Consider the following 16495-nt stretch of genomic DNA (forward strand, 5'->3'; position numbering starts at 1 on the left):
TTCAGTCGGTGCTACCAGCTGTGTGAAACCTGAGCATCCTCAGCTACAGCAGATTCTTCTCAGAATTTAGCGACTAAAATTGAACAAGTAGTGATGGAGCATGTGCAAACTGTGATTTTTCACAGGCTTGTATACAGCCAAATGTATAACAAGAATAGCAAAAGGCAAAGCCCTCGCATAGGGAGCCTCTTCAGGTTTTTCAGGCTCTAGCTTCAAGTGGTGGTGCTAAAACAATTCCAAGTTCCCAAATGTGTAAAGATGGGCAGAATAACCTGGTTTTTGTTAACCTCTCTCTCAGCAACACCTGAGAGTAGTGAGTGAAATTTTAACTAAAATTTTAGCTTGATTCAGACACTCTCTATGCAAATTGCAGCAGAATGGCTAAACTCTGATCGAATGTGACTGTCTGCAAAGAGAGGCTTGTAAAGGCAGAGTGTCAGGCAATTTTGCCTTTTGGTATATACAGAAATGCGAAAATCTCTTTACACGCTGTGATTGTGATAATGGATCTGCATGTGCCATATAGGTGCTAAGGTGCTTGTGTAAATACACTCAAACATCAAAAGTTTTGCCATGCTGAAGATGATCGCACATTGATAGTATGTGTAACTGGGGATCAGCTGTGTGAGCACACCAGCTTCAGTAGGAATGGGGCGGGTGGGATAATAATCTTATTAGAGAAGAATAGATACAGAAATCATATCCTACATTTGTTGAATGATGCACTGCTGGATACTTTATATGGGGATTGCTTATGGTTGGAAAGGTTCTATGTTTATCTGGCTAGCAAAAATTATTTGATTCCCTTGGGAAATTCTGAATATTCCCATTAATACATCATTCTTCTTTAGGCTCGGATATATAAAACAAGGCCTGTGTTTATAACTCACAAACTTTGTTATCTCTTTTACAGAGATTCAATCGTGTGGGAGGAGACGACACAAGCCAGCAACCGTGCCCGCGGGAAAGCTGTGGTGTGCCCCAAGTGCAAGAATATCTGTGCTGGCTGCATGTGCACAAAGGGCTGCATTTGCATAAAACCAGCGCCAAGAGGGAGTGAAAACAATGGGAGAGTGTGTAGGTAGGCACCTACCCAGCACCCGGGTCTGCCTGCTGGAGAGGGTTTGGTTTCACGGCAGGAGCACAAATAAAGCATGACGCTAAATAATTAAAGCCTGGTATTGTGGGCCGAGTATTGTTAACAGGAGGGTGTTTTTTAGTGAATAATGAGCGAAGCCTAATTTGCAAAAATTTTAGATGTTTTCCTAAGAGCAAATATAATCTGTTTGAGCATTTGCGAAACTTACCCCGGAAAAAAAAATACCAAACAACGCTGAGCCCATCAGCTTATCTGAAACCTAATACTGTTATTGTAAGGTTTTGTATAGCTCACTTCCTGTCTTTATTCTTACACAACAGGATATTTAAATTACAAAGATGATGAAGAAACTCAGCAAAACACTCCCGATATTAAAAACATTCGAGTTGATTTAGCGCTCTAATTCCTGATGAAGCGATGTGCAGAACTAATTGGCAAACACAGGGTCACTCAGAGCAGCGCTGGCTGAGCATGCTGCAGGTTTCTCAGCCAGCCAGCAGGCAGGTCCACTCCTTGTCAGCCATCCCACAGTATTGAGGAAAATGTGCAGCTCGCCCCACTAGCAGCAGCTGCTCACCCAGCGCTGCTAGCTGCTTGTTCCTCTTTCCATTGCAAACTTGGTCTGCAGGGTTTAATATCTCACCTGTATCAAATAGCATCAGGGTGAAACTTGACACACAAGTGTCTCTGGATGTTACTCTTTTTTCTTTTCTTTGTTTTTAACAACAAAATTGAATTGTATCGATCAGCAGCGAGGAATATGTATTTTTTTTTCTTTACTGTTTATTCTATCCATAGGATCATTAAGGCTGGAAAGACCACTAAGTTCATCTTGTTCAATCATCAACCCATGCCTGTGACCCCTCTAGATGCCCAGAGCAATGTTCACCCTTTTCTTGGACACTCCCAGGGATGGTGACTCCAGCACCTCTCTGGGCAGCCTGTTCATAATCTGAACAGGAACAAAATTTATCTTTTCACTGAGTAAAACCCTATTATACCATTTATTAAATCTTTTGTCTCCTATTCAGTTCGTATCGATGGGGATATTCTTATGTTAGAGCTCCGTACCTCAGTGAGCACTTCTCAGTTTGCGCTTTCTCAAGTTGAAATGGTAATGGAAACCAACTAACTCACACTGAACCACCAGTAGGCCCTGTTTTTCTCTGGTATGACTTTAGGACCTTTTGTTCCACTCAAAGCATGTTTCCTGACCTTCAGCTGTGTGGTTGCCTCCCTCTGATTGCACAGCCAACTCAACACAGGTGCAAAAATGTTTTGGTTGAGATTGCTGCACGGATATAAACCTTGCTATGCATCATGACAGGTAAAAATTCCAAAAGTACTATCTCAAGCACAGGTGCAGTGCATGAAGCATGCCACTGTTTGTTCTGCCTGAATCAAGAAAATCATCTGAGTATGCCCTTAAACAAATGCCAATAGTGAGTGTAGCTCCCTAAAAGCCCTGACTCATTTTACGGCTGCAAAAAGTTGAGGCACTGAGAGAAAACTTGGCATATTCTGCCAGGTTTTACTCAGAAAGTGATCAACTCCCAGTAAGTATGGCTGCAGCCAGCATCAGGATCAGCACAGCAACTGGCTAGCAGGGGTCAAGTTGAACTCTCCCTTGAAGCCCCTTGCTTGGTCTTTGCTCTCTTCCCTCACCCTGATCAGTGCTTCTCTACCATCTTTAACTATAGAGTCTAGCAAGTGGGGTCACCTGGGAGTGTTCTTAGTTCAGATGAGACGTTCTGAATCCACAATGGGCATGCACTCAGCAGCTCTCCACCCCTGCAGTAGAAACTAAGAGATGAAAGTGTGGCATGACCCAGACAATGCCTAGGGAAAGGAGACCCTTGTATGTACTGTGGCATACAGTAGGCAGATGCAGTTGCCTATTGTGGCCAGCCCATAACAACCACATCAGCTCTCCTGTGTGATCTTACCTCTCTTCTTGTGCATCTGCTTTTCACCAGATTCAGCTGGCCTTGTCCCTGTGCTGGATCTGAGCTGTGCAGACTGAAAAAAGACAAGTCTTGCATACACTTTGTAAAGACTGAGCATCCACTACTGCATGTGAAACTCAGCTTGGAGGAATAGTCAGAGTTCTAACCATGGTTTGCATTACCAGTAAAAAAATGGTCTAGTGTGTGGATGAATGTAATTCATTCATGAGTTTATGGGCCCAAAGGTCAGGCAGTGGAGGACCTTGCAGTAGCTTTGATGGCTGCATTCTTCCATTCATATCTCTGAGTGTTGAAGCTGAAGTGTGTAACTCACAGAATTTCTTTTAACTACACATCTGAGGAAGCTGCTGAAGGCACTTATGCAAGTCCAGATAAGCAGAAACTTTAGCTTATATACATCCAATTGCTTTTAATACAGCAGCAGAAGCACAGCAGGATTGTGTCCATTAAAGGGCATTAGATGAACTAATGCCTTTTTTTGAGATTTTCCACTTTGTGTCTGGGAGTTGCAAGAATTTTGAAAACCACATATTTTTTTTAAACATGGTAGGAAATGATTAAATAAGAACGTTGCTTTCAGTCTCTTGCATGCAAATCTTACAGGATCTGAAAATCACAAGTGAACTTTGAAGAGAATCTTACCCTTTAAATGGACTAAATACATTTGGTATTCAAGGAGAAAACGCTTGGCTAAAGACCAACAAATACTTCCTTTTAAAAAATGTTCTAGGGAGCAAGTGAAAAATGAGGTCATTCATGCAAATATCCCATTCACTGGCAATTTTTTTTATAACAAGATTATATCTACTACACCCGTCCTGCAGCAGAGCATTGTGGGCTCTGAGCAGAAAACTCTCAAGGGTGAAGCTCAGCTTCCAGCTGACCTTAGTTGGACCTCGCAGCAGGGCTGTCGCGGTAGTTGGGGCTGTTACAGTGGTTGGGGCTACAAAGCAAAAGAGCGTGGCCAGTGGGTTCTCCCTTCATTCCACAGCCCTTTCATCCTTCTTTCCATCCTTGTCTTCTCTTCTAGGAACTACAGAAGGCAAGATGCATGGAATGGTTAAATTCTACCTCAAGGAGCCTTCCAGGAGCTAAGCATCAAATAGTGTACACATCTCTCTTCAGTTTTGTAAAACAAACAAGCAAAAGGTAACTTCAGCTTTAGTAGACATGCAGACAAATCAAATGGAGTTGCCAGTATGCTCTTGTATACGTCCTTCTCAGCAGGCACAAAACATTGGCTTACACAATGCTAACAGCAGCATTCTGCAAACATTTTTGGCAGTGCTGTTATCTCACTTATTTTGCAGCATATTATTTTTATTACACCAAATCGCACTGAAGTAAATAGGATCTTGGACACCTCGGATGTTAGAGGGATTTGACATGAAACGTTCTGATGTCTTAGGGGGAGATATCTGGGATATCACATGGCAATATACTGTGGAGTAACAGAAGTATGGCTAGGGGTCCAGCTTGTGTTAGAAGAACACAGTGATACTAGTGATGTGAAAAGCAGATCTGCCTACTTCATTGGACTTTATTAAGCATAACCCTTTTATGATACATGTGAAGCTTCTAGGAGTGAAAAGGATGCTTGCACCATTGATATTAATGGAGTCCTCTACATTAAAATCAGTACTCAGGAATCTTTTGTGCAGCAGAGGGAATCTAAGGGTTACTGGTGTATGCAGTAACTGTTTTATGGGCATTGCTACTTGTGGCAGAAGAGCAAATGAAAGAGTAAAGAGAAGAAAAAAAAGACAAGGCATTACTCCACAAGAACAACGAAGAAATATCTTTCAAATACCTTGTTCATTTCCATGGGAAGGGAGGTAAGTAACCTGGAATCAAAACGCTTCTTATTCCCAAACAAACGCAGGGAACAGCTTCAGAACAGGTTTGGTTCTTCTGCAAACAATTACGGTAGCAAAGCCACGGCAGTCGGCTCGCTGGGAGAGGAGCGGGGGGGTCGTGCTGCATTGGAAGCCTTTTGTTGGCTGGCTCTGGCCGTGCTCCCTGCACACCGGTGTTCAGCAGGGTACTGGCATCACATGGAAAGCCAAACAGCGCTCGCCGTCTCCTAAAACATTTGCTCTGATTCAGATGGAATTTGTGTACTCACTGGACAATTGTATATTGTAGTTTAACACTCAGCCTTTTCTGCGCGCGTTTGAAAACATCGAGGAAAAGCAAAGGGATTACGCTGCTGGAAACAGAAAAGCAAAAGTGCACGTTCAGATCCCGAGTATGCCACATATTACTAAAATATCTTCAAATCCTCGCCACAGAAGTTTCTAAAAACCGAGCAGCCTCTAAGTAAGGCCTTTGTTGACATGAGTGCCTCGCTTGTTACCAAATGCTCCAGGTTTATTAGCTTTGGAGTTTAACAGAGGAAAAAGGCAAATGCCTCTCAGCGTCTGCAGCGGACTGCCTTCCTTGGCTCACTGCTGCCTTTCTACCAAAGGGAAAAAAGTTCAAACTCTCCTGCAATTTCTGTTAAATGTGAGGATAATTTTGTGCTAATCATTATCTATTTATTCCTTTATTGCTAATAATCTAGAGTATTTGCTCAGCCTCTTGCTCTCGGGGAAGAAAATGTACTCAGTTGATTTCTGAATCCAAATGTGGAAAAAGGAGTCGCGAGTTTTGTGTGATTTATGGGTAAATTAGAAAAGTGGCCAATTTGGCATAAAATTGTACAGGCAAGAAAAATGGTCTATCAGCAATGAAAGAAATAGTGGGAAGGTTTTGGAAGAGTTCCCAATCTCAAAATAATTTTCCCCAGAATTGTATATCTTTACTGCGATTTACCCTGCTGTAAACTATTGCATCTTCAGATGTAAGCACAGAACTGTAACTCCTTTTCAAGTTATGCTGTTTCAGAAATACAGGCTGCAACGGCTGCAACACACAGTTTAAGGAGCAGCGGATTTACAACATCTGGACTACTCACTTTAATTTAGTATCTCATGATTTGAGTTTAAGTGGTGGGCAGTAGTACACCACAAATAGGTTAAAGCCACATGTTTCTGATCTGAAGGAGAACCAGAGCGTGGAAAAACAGTTTGGGAGCTTCTGAGCCTGGAGTTTTTGTCTGGCTCATTGAAATGTTGGAGGGCACTGGCAAACTTTTTCTTCAGCATGTGAATGGATACGTGTGGATGAATTTCAGTGCAGTGAGATAAAAAGCTGGGATTTAAACTGGAAAGGAGCTCTATGTCTTACTTACAGCTTTTGGTGTGATTGCAGCAAAGTAAATGTCTGATGGTGGTTATGTGTTACCGTTTCTTTTGCTGCTTGTCACTGCAGATCCACATCTTAGTGCTTACGGCGTATTAAGTTACAGCCAACCAACTTACTTCCTCTTCAACATGTTACTTCTACTCTGTTGCTCACGATATTGATGGCTATTTTGACCTTTGCAGTTCTCTAATTACTGAAGCCTTAAAAGAGTGCGTCAGGTAAAATATTCTCTTTTTGAAGTTCCTTTTTCCTTGCATGCCTGAGCTGAAAAACCATACGAAACGAGATTATTCAAACACTTTGAGCACTGCACAGAATGTCAAGGGAAAATTTGTCAGCGAGAACAAGCGACGAGTTTGTTCCACTTTTACTACTGAGGGATGTTTTACCCAGCAGAGACAGTGCATCAACGAATTTGCCATGCTGTTCTACAAATTGTTCGAAGCATTTCCATTACTGAATGGCTGGAAAACTTTTGTTTGTTTGTTTCTTTAATTCATGTTTGTGAAATCCCATCCAATAATGCTTTGTTTCATAGGTAGCTGCCAGTTTCTTTGGGTCTATTAAGCAGTTCGGTGTCCCAAAGGCCGTGTTTAGCTGCTGTGTCCCTTTGTCTGGTCCCGTCAGAGAAGCGCAGAGGCACGCCAGTGCTATCAGTTATGCTTGGAGGAACATAAGAGGATCTGGGGGAGGGGACACAAGCTCCAAAACAGCCCATTCCTGGGCTGGGAGGAGTGCAGCACGCTAACAGCCTGGTTCTGCCTGCCAGAAAATGGGGCACTACAGTTAGTAGACAGCGTGAAAAAACCCAGGCCGCCAAAATATGTGCTTCCAAAGATCTCTTAAAAATATCTGTGAAAGTGGCATCCTTGTTGAATTTGTCTTCCTTGAAATTAATTTGACGCTGTGGCCTAGTTCTTTTTCTTTCTGAACCTATTATGGGCCACATCTGTGGAATTCTGTATCAGCTATTTTGAAAGCAGCTGCTGCCGAGATTCTTTCAGTTAACTTGAAATTAGGAACAGGTTTGTGGGTTCCCTACCTGCTGTGAAGCCGTGATGTAGTTTATAGAATTACATATGGGTGAGAAAATCTGACTGCCAGGGCTGGAAAAGTTGGTACTATATCCAGCATTCAGCGGGAACCCAAAATAACCACATTCACCGAAGCTGTACACACTCTGCAGCATTAACTTCTTCTGCTCTCCTCCTCAGTGTCATTGTAACAGCAGCGTTGAATAACTAGATGTAAGGAAATGTGGTTTTGAGAGGATCAAAGCACAGAAATCAGAATCAGTCTATTTCCTAGCAATTGCACTCATGATAGGAGCAAATACGAAAGACATCAGAGTCTGAGATGCTGATTCTTCAAGAAGGTTCTCCAGATTGTTTCTGCCATAAGGAAAAGTTTGTCATGTGCCGTAAATAAGATGACGGGGACAAACCTAGGTCATCTTTTATCATTAAAGTAATTCCATGAATAGCAATGGGTCAATTTGTATGATGAGTAAAAGGTAAAGAGGATGTGACCATGTCCTCACGCCCCATACCGTCTGGCATCAGAAATGCCCAAGTCTCTTCTTGTGATGACATGCTCATAGACTCTTCAGATCTAGAAATATGTGCAGCTCTTCCAATGGAAAACTGTTTTTCAGTCTGTTTGCTGAGTTAATGCGTGACTAAACCAGTGGGGAACAGGAGCTTGCCTTTATGGCACACAGAGCCAGAGCACATCAGCATGCAAACCTTTGCTGGAGCACAGTGCATTCCCGCAGGACCAGCCTCACACCAGGGCATGGTTAAAGCAGAGAGACAGATTTCTGGAGTGTATGTGAGAAACCAATGCATTTTATCAAAGAGTATATGCATATTATTGATTGAAACCATTTTGTTTCAGAGGAAATTCGTACCACCCACATAAACACTGAAAGCACACGGGTGGTAGGAGAGCCCATTCTCACTGGAGTCAGAAATGTAACTTTCTCATTAGGAATCATCACTGGCAATAGTTCTGTGCATTGATATTCAGATGTGCATGAGCCACCCGTGCCTTCTAGTCTGTAAATTCTACACGTGCTCTTTGCATTTCCAAACATACTAAGAAAAAACACTCCTTTGGAACATAGAAAGCTAGTGCAAAATTATTTGTTTTCAAAGCTTGTGGGGTGTTTTTATTTTGTTTTGGTTTGGTTTTGACCAAGCACACTTTGAAAGCAAAACGTCTGGTTTAGATTAGAAAATACATATATTGCTTTATTGGCGGAACCGAAGAACTCTAGATGATCTTAGTGTTCTTTTCCAACCTTCATCATTCTATGCTTCTGTGACAGCTGAGAGGTAAATGTGAAGGGAGACACCAAGGGCAGTGGTGGTCTGAGTACTGAGAGGGAGGAACAGAATCCTCCAAAGAGCCCCAAGAGCCCCAAGCCACCCTGGATGAGCATGGTGTAGATACATGCAACTCTGAGCAAGCACACAGCAAAAGCTGAAGCTGAGGCTGGAGCTGACTCCTCCAGTTACACTTCACTGGAAGTAACTATGCATGTGACACACACACACACACACATAAAATGTAATCTAAACTTGGCTTGTTTGCCTGCCTTGAAGTATTTATACATGCTTTCTACTTTGCTTTTAGAGACACGGCCTTTTTTCTCCTGCTCTTCTATCATAGTGTTTCCCAGGAACCTTTCTTATCTCAGCCTCCACCGCTCACTCCTCAGGCTAAGTTATGCAGACAAGTCATTGCACAGATTTTCATCAAAATGCCATTTTCCTTAACTTGAGCAAGCTGAGTCCCAAACGCTGAACAAATAATTTATTGGACTATACCAAAAGTAAATAAATGCTTTCCTGCTCCACGTATTTCATTAGCCAGAATTATTATACATAGGAGTCTATAAATAGCAAAACACGGATTGAGCCATTAATATCGCTGACATTTTCCTACAAAATACTGTAATTTAAGGAATTTCAAACAGGAGGACATCTCCTGGAAGATTTCTGGCAAAGATAAAGTGGGTAAACAGCATCTGCAAAGAGATTCGTCACCTGAGATGTAGGTGCATTAGGAGTGGGTTGGAAATTAGGAATCTACCACCTGAAATTTCAGATGACCCTGAGGATGCAATTCTTTTTGGAACATTTTGCTTATTTTTTAGGGATATTTTCTTACCTCTCTTTGAAAGGGTAGATAACAGCATCAAGAGGAAATGGTTTTCAGTTGAAGGAGGGAAGATTTAGGTTGGATGTCAGGGGGAAGTTCTTTACTATGAGAGTGGTGAGGTGCTGGAACAGGCTGTCCTGTCCCTGGAGGTGTTCAAGGCCAGATTGGATGGGGCCCTGGGCAGCCTGGTCTAGTATTAAATAGGGAGGTTGGTGGCCCTACATGTGGCAAGGGGGTTGGAGATTCATGATCCTTGAGGTCCCTTTCAACCCGTGCAATTCTTTGATTCTGTGATATGAATCCCTATCCTGTTCCAGGCTTGGAAATGTGAGAAAACCTCCTGTTTAAAATTACATGGACAGAGGAACTCCACCAACGACTTTCATGACATGAATTTACTGCTGGAGTGTTTGAAGGTTTTTGCATCTGTTGCATTTTTAATTGCCTTGCCATTAAAATGGAATATCACCACTGCTGGGCTTCACCTCACAGCCTCAGCACCTCACTTCTGTGGGAACAAGGGGCGTGACACCGGGCCTATTGGAGCAGTATGGAAAATGCAAAGCTTTGCATGGACTTCCCTGAGCAACACAGCATGAACAGTGCTGAGCGTGCTCGCAATTTACTGCCTGAGGAGGAGAATCCACACAGAGAATCTACACTGAGAAAAGGGGGAGGTCACAAAAATTGCGTTTTTATGTAGTTTGGAAGTCCCACGCACCTTTCGTTGCTTGAACTTGTCAATGTTCACCATATGGAAATTATTAACTTAATGCTGGTGTTCTAAATACTGCCCAGGAATGCTTTTTAGAATGGGATTTTTATTTTTTGTGTCAAGAAATGCTGAACTACCACACAAACTGTGACTGGGGAACTTGGGGAACCAGCCCACGTCCCACCAGAGCAAGGAGCTCCTCATTGGCACAAACCCATGTGTGTCCACAGTAACCCAGCACAGAGCATGGTGGCACTGACAAAGTGTATAGGGAAGATAAAATCATAGAATCGTGGAATTGCTCAGATTGGAAAAGACCTTCAAGATCATCAAGTCCAACCGCAACCTGACCATTCTACCCTAACTCTTTAACAACCCTCTGCTAAATCATGTCCCCGAGCAAATTGAGCATTGACAAGCTGCTGTGTAGAGATCAGAAGGCAGACGTTCTGGACACCATCGGGGCGTTAATGCACAGTGCATTTTTCCAAGCATGCCCTCTCTGCCCGCACGTCCCAGCATTTTTTCTCTGACTTAGAACGAAATTTGCCTGTCCCGAATCCATCCCACTCGGGCATTCATGCTGAAAGCAGCAACAATTGTCACTGACCTTTAACACGCCTGCTATTCAAATTAGTGCAGATCATTAATCACACATAGCTTACATTTTATGATTCGTGTATCCTTCATTACCAACTTTCCCCCTCACTCGCTCCCGCCCCTTTCCTTTATCCCAAGGCTGCTGGCAGCCAGCCCGACCCCCCCGCGCCCCTCCGCCCTTGCGCTGCTCCTTGGCGAGCGGTGCCCGAGCGCTCCGCGGGACGGGGCCGGGGGGTGCGGGGCCGGGGGCACCCCGAGTTCCTGCCGAGCGCTCCGTGCCCCTGCGACGTCATCGCGCGTTGCGAGACAAAGAAAGGGGGGGAAAAAAAAAGAAAAAAAAATGGAGGAAAAAAACGGAAAAAGGAAAAAAAAATAAAGGGGAAAAAAGGGAAAGAAAGAAAAGAGAGAAAAAAAGAAAGGAGAAAAAAAAAAGGGGGGGAAAGAAAAAAAAAAGGAGAAAATAAATAGGGGAAAAAATGGGAGAAAAATGAGGAAAACCCCAAGGTTCCCATCCTCGGTGCCTAGGAGCGGGTTAAAGGAGGGCTGCCAGCCGCAGGCGGAACGCGCTCCTCTCGCCCGTGGCACGCATCGGGGCGGTGGAGCCACGCGGGGCGGTGAGGGTGGAACTTCTCGCACGCAGCAGCGATGGGCTCCGTGCGGGGGGTTTGTTGTTTTCTTCTCTCTTTTTTTTTTTTTTTTTAAAGCCATGTGGCAGATTGATTTGTTCGGAGGTCTTTCAACTTCCCCAGCGCGGCCGTTGAGCACTATCCCTTCTTTGATCTCGACGGAGGACTTTAATGTTGTTGTTTCTGCGCATTTTCAATAGATCCACACATATTTTACCAGCGGGATTCGCGCACGAAAATAACAACAATAAAACAATAATAATAGTAATAATAATAATAATAAAAGTTTCTATTAGAAATCTAATTAGAATTAGAAATCTGGGCCAGCCCGGCTCGCACCTCACCGGGCGCGGGGACGTGGGAACCGGGGCCGCTCCCCCCCTCCCCACGGCCACCCCCCGTTGCCGACAGCCGCCGGTGCTCCGCGCAGCGCCGCGCGGCGCTCCGCCCGCACCACTGCGGCCGCGGGGGGACGCGAGGCGGCGGCGCGGGCGGGGCGCGGCGCGGGCGCGGCGCGGGGGCGGTGCGCGGGCGCGGGGCGCGGCGGGGCCGCCCCCGTGGAGCCGCTCGGCGGCTCATGTGCAGCTCGGCGCCGTGAGGAGCGGGGCTGCGGTGCGGGGGAGCCGCCGGGACAAACTTAGCGGTCAGCGGAGCGGCCTCCCCCCGAACGGTAACTTTGCGCCGTTGGGGATGGGGAGAGGGGGGGTGGTTCTGCGGGAGGCTTTGTGCGGAGGGTGGGTGCGACGTGGGTGCGGGAAGAGACAAAGAGCGGATCGCCCGAGTTTAAAGTGCAGCGTTCGGGCTGCGGGAGGGGGTCCGCGGTTCGGGGCGCTGCGGGGAGCCGGGTGTCCCTGCTCGGAATGGGGGGGGAGGGAGGGCAGAGGGACCAGTTTCTCGCGGCGGGGGGGGCACCGAGGACGGCGCCGATACGGGTGGGGGGGCGGTTCGGTGCGTGCATGGATATGTTTAGAAAAGGGGGGTCGGGGGGGGGGAAGGAAAGAAAAAAGAGAAATAATGCGGCTCCAGACATTTTGTGCTCTAAATCTGCCCTCCCCCCGCTCTCCCCCCGCTATCTAATTAGCGTGGCGACGGCAGCGAAGGGCTCGGGCGAGTTGGAGGAAAGTTTGCACGGGGGAAACTTTGTGCTCAGCGAGCGGGGAGGGGCGGTTGGGGAGGGTGGGGGGGGGGGGGGGGGGTGCACGGCGCGGGCACTACGTGTGCGGAGCGCTGTGCGGAATGACAGCCGGCGTCGGTCGGGTTGGCAAAGCGGAGAGCTCCGCGATGAACCACAACGCCGAGTGGTGCGGGAGCGGCCCCGGGCGCTGGGGGCGGCAGGGATGCGCGGTGCGGGCTGTGCCCCGCGTCCGCCTGATTCGATCCAGATGCGCGGCCCCCTCCCCCCGGACCGCCGCGCTGTGGGGTTTACGCGTCCTGAAAAGGCGACCGGTGTAACCTGTGGAATTTGTAATGCAAATAAAAGCCCGTGGGAGCTGGGGCAGAACAAATCGGCATTTATAGAGTGGGAAAGATTTAATGGCTTTGAAACCAGCGCGAGATTTTTCATTTTTATTTTTTATTTTTATTAATAATCATGACGTCGCTTGGGAAAGGTTTACTTATTATTATTATTATTGTTTAACGTCTGAAACGCGGCGATGCGAAGTGCTTACAGGAAAAACAGATTACAAGATTAACATCTGTTAACACGATCGTTTATCTCCAGCCAAAAATAGGTCAGTCCTTTCTTAAGGAAACGCGCTCGTCTCCCGCACTATTCCATAACGAAATTAGGGCCGGGGAGCCCCGCAACGAGAAGCGGCCGAGCTCCGCTCCGCCTCGACCTGTGCCAAAAATCCGGAATTGGGGGAGCGCCGGGATGGGCGTAAGGTCACAGTCCCTTTTTGGGGACTCTCTGCTCCTCCTCCTCCTCCTCCTCCTCGTCCCGCCCCCCGCTCGCCCCGGGCCCGGCTCCCGGCGGGCAGCGAACTCTGGGGGCGAGCGGCGAAGTTTCCTCTACGGGGAGGGGCTCGGGGGCGGCCCGGCCGGGGCGGGGGGAGATCGGGGTCTGGGTCTAAGGGTTGGGGGGGGGGGGAAGCTCCGCTCGGCCCCGCCCGCATCCGACCCCGCCCCACCGGGGCGGCCCCAGCGCCTGGCGCCCGCCCCCGGCCCCGCCCGGCCCCGCTGCTCCTCGGGGGGGGGGAGCCGCGGTGAGGTGCGAGCCGGTGTCGGGTGGTGGGGGACTGGAAGAGAGAGACGTGCGGACAGCAGCCCATCGGGGGTCCCCCTCGCTGCCTTGCCGCCGTTTGTATGTCACGATATCACGCTGCCTGCGCTGAACGAGTTAACAGCGAGGGGGTTTGTCATTAACTCGACGTGGCAACCGGTATTTGGTTGCTTCCCCCACCACTAAAAAAAAAAAAAAAAAAAAAAAAAAAAAAAAAAAAAGCATAAATTTGTGCCGAAGCTGAATGGCAAAACGTGGGTTGCTTTTGAGGAGCGTGTTTTTCAAGCTCTGCTGTCGGATTTGTGCCCCCCTCCCCATGTAAGTGTGGGACGATTGATAGAAGGGAGTTTTATTTTGTTCGGTGTGTCTCTGTTGCCCTGTGCTGCCGGCTGTCACTGCATGTGGGCTGGGAGGATGGCACTGCACGTGGGGCGGGGGGAGGCATTTCGGGGGGCAGGGATGGGGGCTGCGCTGAGGCAGGGGCTGAGCCCTGTGCAGCAGTAGTGGGTGGGCTGCTCGGTGTGACTGCCTCTGTGCTCGCCTTCACCACCGCCTGGTGTGGAACGCTCTCAGATTGCATTGGTGATTTGTGTTTGGGCATCACTGGGAGACCTTTAGCACCCACTGATGGTGAAGAGATGCTCCGTTGGTGATAAGTCATAAAGCCGCTGTGGATAAGGCAGCATTACTCTCCCGTGCTATTAGTTGAATATGTAGGGATAATACAAATGGGGGCAAGGGGAAGGCAATGTTAAACATCAGTGAGAATAATGTTGTTTTAAAGGAAGGAGTGGTGTATCAGAAGATTATTCATAATCTGGGCTCCTACCTGACCTTCTCAATTGCTGGACCTGACCAAAACTTCAGCATTTTTCCAGTGCTTCAGTGAGCTGATGGATGCCCCATCCCTGGAGATGCTCAAGGTCAGGCTGAGCAGGGCTCTGAGCAAACCTGATGTAGCTGTAGGTGTCCCTCTTCATTGTAGGGGAGTCAGACTAGGTGACTTTTCAAGTGCCCTTCCAACTCAACCGTTCTGTGATTCTCTGAAACCAATCTGCACCAAGGGCTGCTCGCAGTCCTTCCATAAATATGGGTGGCTGTTGCTCTACGTCACAGAAAGGAAAACAGTTTACATCACTAACATGAAAGCCGCCTATTGTTATTTGCTGGTGACCTCAGGAGCAGTGTCGCTGGCCGGGATGGAGCAACAGTGGTGACATTTAACTTCTGTGGATTAAAGTTTTCCTGTGGCAGTGACTAATGGCTTTGCTTTAAAAATGAGGTGCATCTCGTGTTTTCACAGTTGGTCACAGTGTCATGCTGTCGCCAGGGTTTAATAATGTCAGTTATCAGTGTTAAAGGCCTCATTGGAGAGGTGAAGAGGGTTATGCCATCTTCTTGAACCTCTGCCTGTTGGGCTGCTCTGCTTCAAAATGCAGCTTGATGTGGGTGCTTGCATAGTGATACCAAAGGGTCGAGAGAATAGCCAGGTGGGCAAGGTAGTCAAAAAGTGCTTTGCACATTGCCCTGTGGGCAGTTGGATTATTTTGTAAGGTCTTTGTGTGCTGCTGACTTCTGCAGTTAGCAGTGGTTATCTGCGATACTGCCTTGTGAGTTACATTGAGATCCCATCGAATGAAGGGGGTGGGAGGGGTGGGATCTATTTTTAGCGTGGCCCAAACCTATTGAAATCGTTAACAGCTTTGGAAGCCCTCAGTTCTGTAAGTACTGAAATTCATGCTCCGCCAAGCGCTTCTTTGGGAATACATACATGCTGTATGCAGAATAAGCAAATGGGTGAGCCTTTGTGAGATCAGCAACAAAGTCTGCAAAGAGTACTCAAACTGGAAAGCTGGGTTGGACCGTGTTATTTCTTAAAGTCATCAAAATAGAAAGCTGAAACTCAAAGTGATTGCGTTTTGCAGGAAGTAACTTGTCTGAGCTTGCTAATTTCACAGGGAAGATGAGCCTGCTTAAAGGTGTGAGACACGCGGATGGCTTTGTAGATAGACGCCTTTCCAGCCAGAATGGGCATTGGGTGTCTGCACAGAAAGCTGAGGGAAGGGACAGCTGTTTTTCCTCACTGTGCGGTGTTCCTCCTTGGGTAGGGGCATGCACAGCCTTCCCACAAATGGGCTGGTTGCTGTCCCCAGTGAGCATGCTCGCCCCTCCCTGTGACTGCTGGGAGCTGCGTGAGGGCTCTGAGAGTGGAATTACAGTTTCTGTGTTTCAGTGATGGAGCCTGAAATCCTTCAGAGTTCTTTTTTAATTATTATTATTCTTTCCTGTAGCCATAAATGTTGCCCGGACAACTAATCACTGCATTGCCAAAAAAAAAACCAAAAAAAACCCAAAACATTATTTTGTGAGATATCTGCAATAGAAATATTTGAACTTTGGAGCAACAGTGCTATTTGAAAGCAGACGTCTTACATGCTGCAAATGTTTATGCATCTCAGAGCAAGGGTAAAGCTGTTGTGACTCGGTCACTGAAGGCAGAATTCTGCTCTTTGGTTCCCTGGTGTAACTGTGGGCACCGCCAGCACAGTGCTTGAGAGTTGGGAGGACGTAATGAGGAGCACCTTTCTTGTTTGCAACTCATATGTGAAAAGCAAGTGTGACTTCCTTTCCTCTTCCAGCAGAAGTGATTCTAGTAAATATTATGGTAGCGAGCCTGCATTAAAGCACGCTGCTGGCGTATGGTCCAGGTAGTTATACTGCCTTAGCTTTCATTAGGATGATGACTTCATTGCCAGTGTTTACTTTCATTACCCAACTGTTAGTCAGCGAATGTTCTGTCTCTTGATCTGCTGAACCTGCTTTGCTATTTGAAGCTGTTGAGCTTTGTTATTT

The 16495-nt window shown here is 46.8% G+C and overlaps 1 protein-coding gene across 2 annotated transcripts in view; it reads left to right on the forward strand.

The window, feature by feature from the left end:
• The first annotated feature begins 11957 nt into the window (after positions 1-11957).
• ZNF516 (zinc finger protein 516) overlaps positions 11958-16495 on the forward strand; it is a 103823-nt gene continuing 99285 nt past the window's right edge. Inside the window, exon 1 of one of the 2 annotated variants that reach the window (XM_031589045.2) lies at positions 11958-12088. The gene's annotated coding sequence lies outside the window, so the exon portion shown is untranslated. Of the gene's footprint in view, positions 12089-13529; positions 13961-16495 lie in introns of those variants that run through there. The other variant, XM_090137299.1, reaches the window with a different exon arrangement.

The sequence above is a fragment of the Phasianus colchicus genome, chromosome 3, assembly GCF_987193195.1.
Source record: "Phasianus colchicus chromosome 3, bPhaCol1.hap1.1, whole genome shotgun sequence".
Taxonomy (NCBI): Eukaryota; Metazoa; Chordata; class Aves; order Galliformes; family Phasianidae; genus Phasianus; species Phasianus colchicus.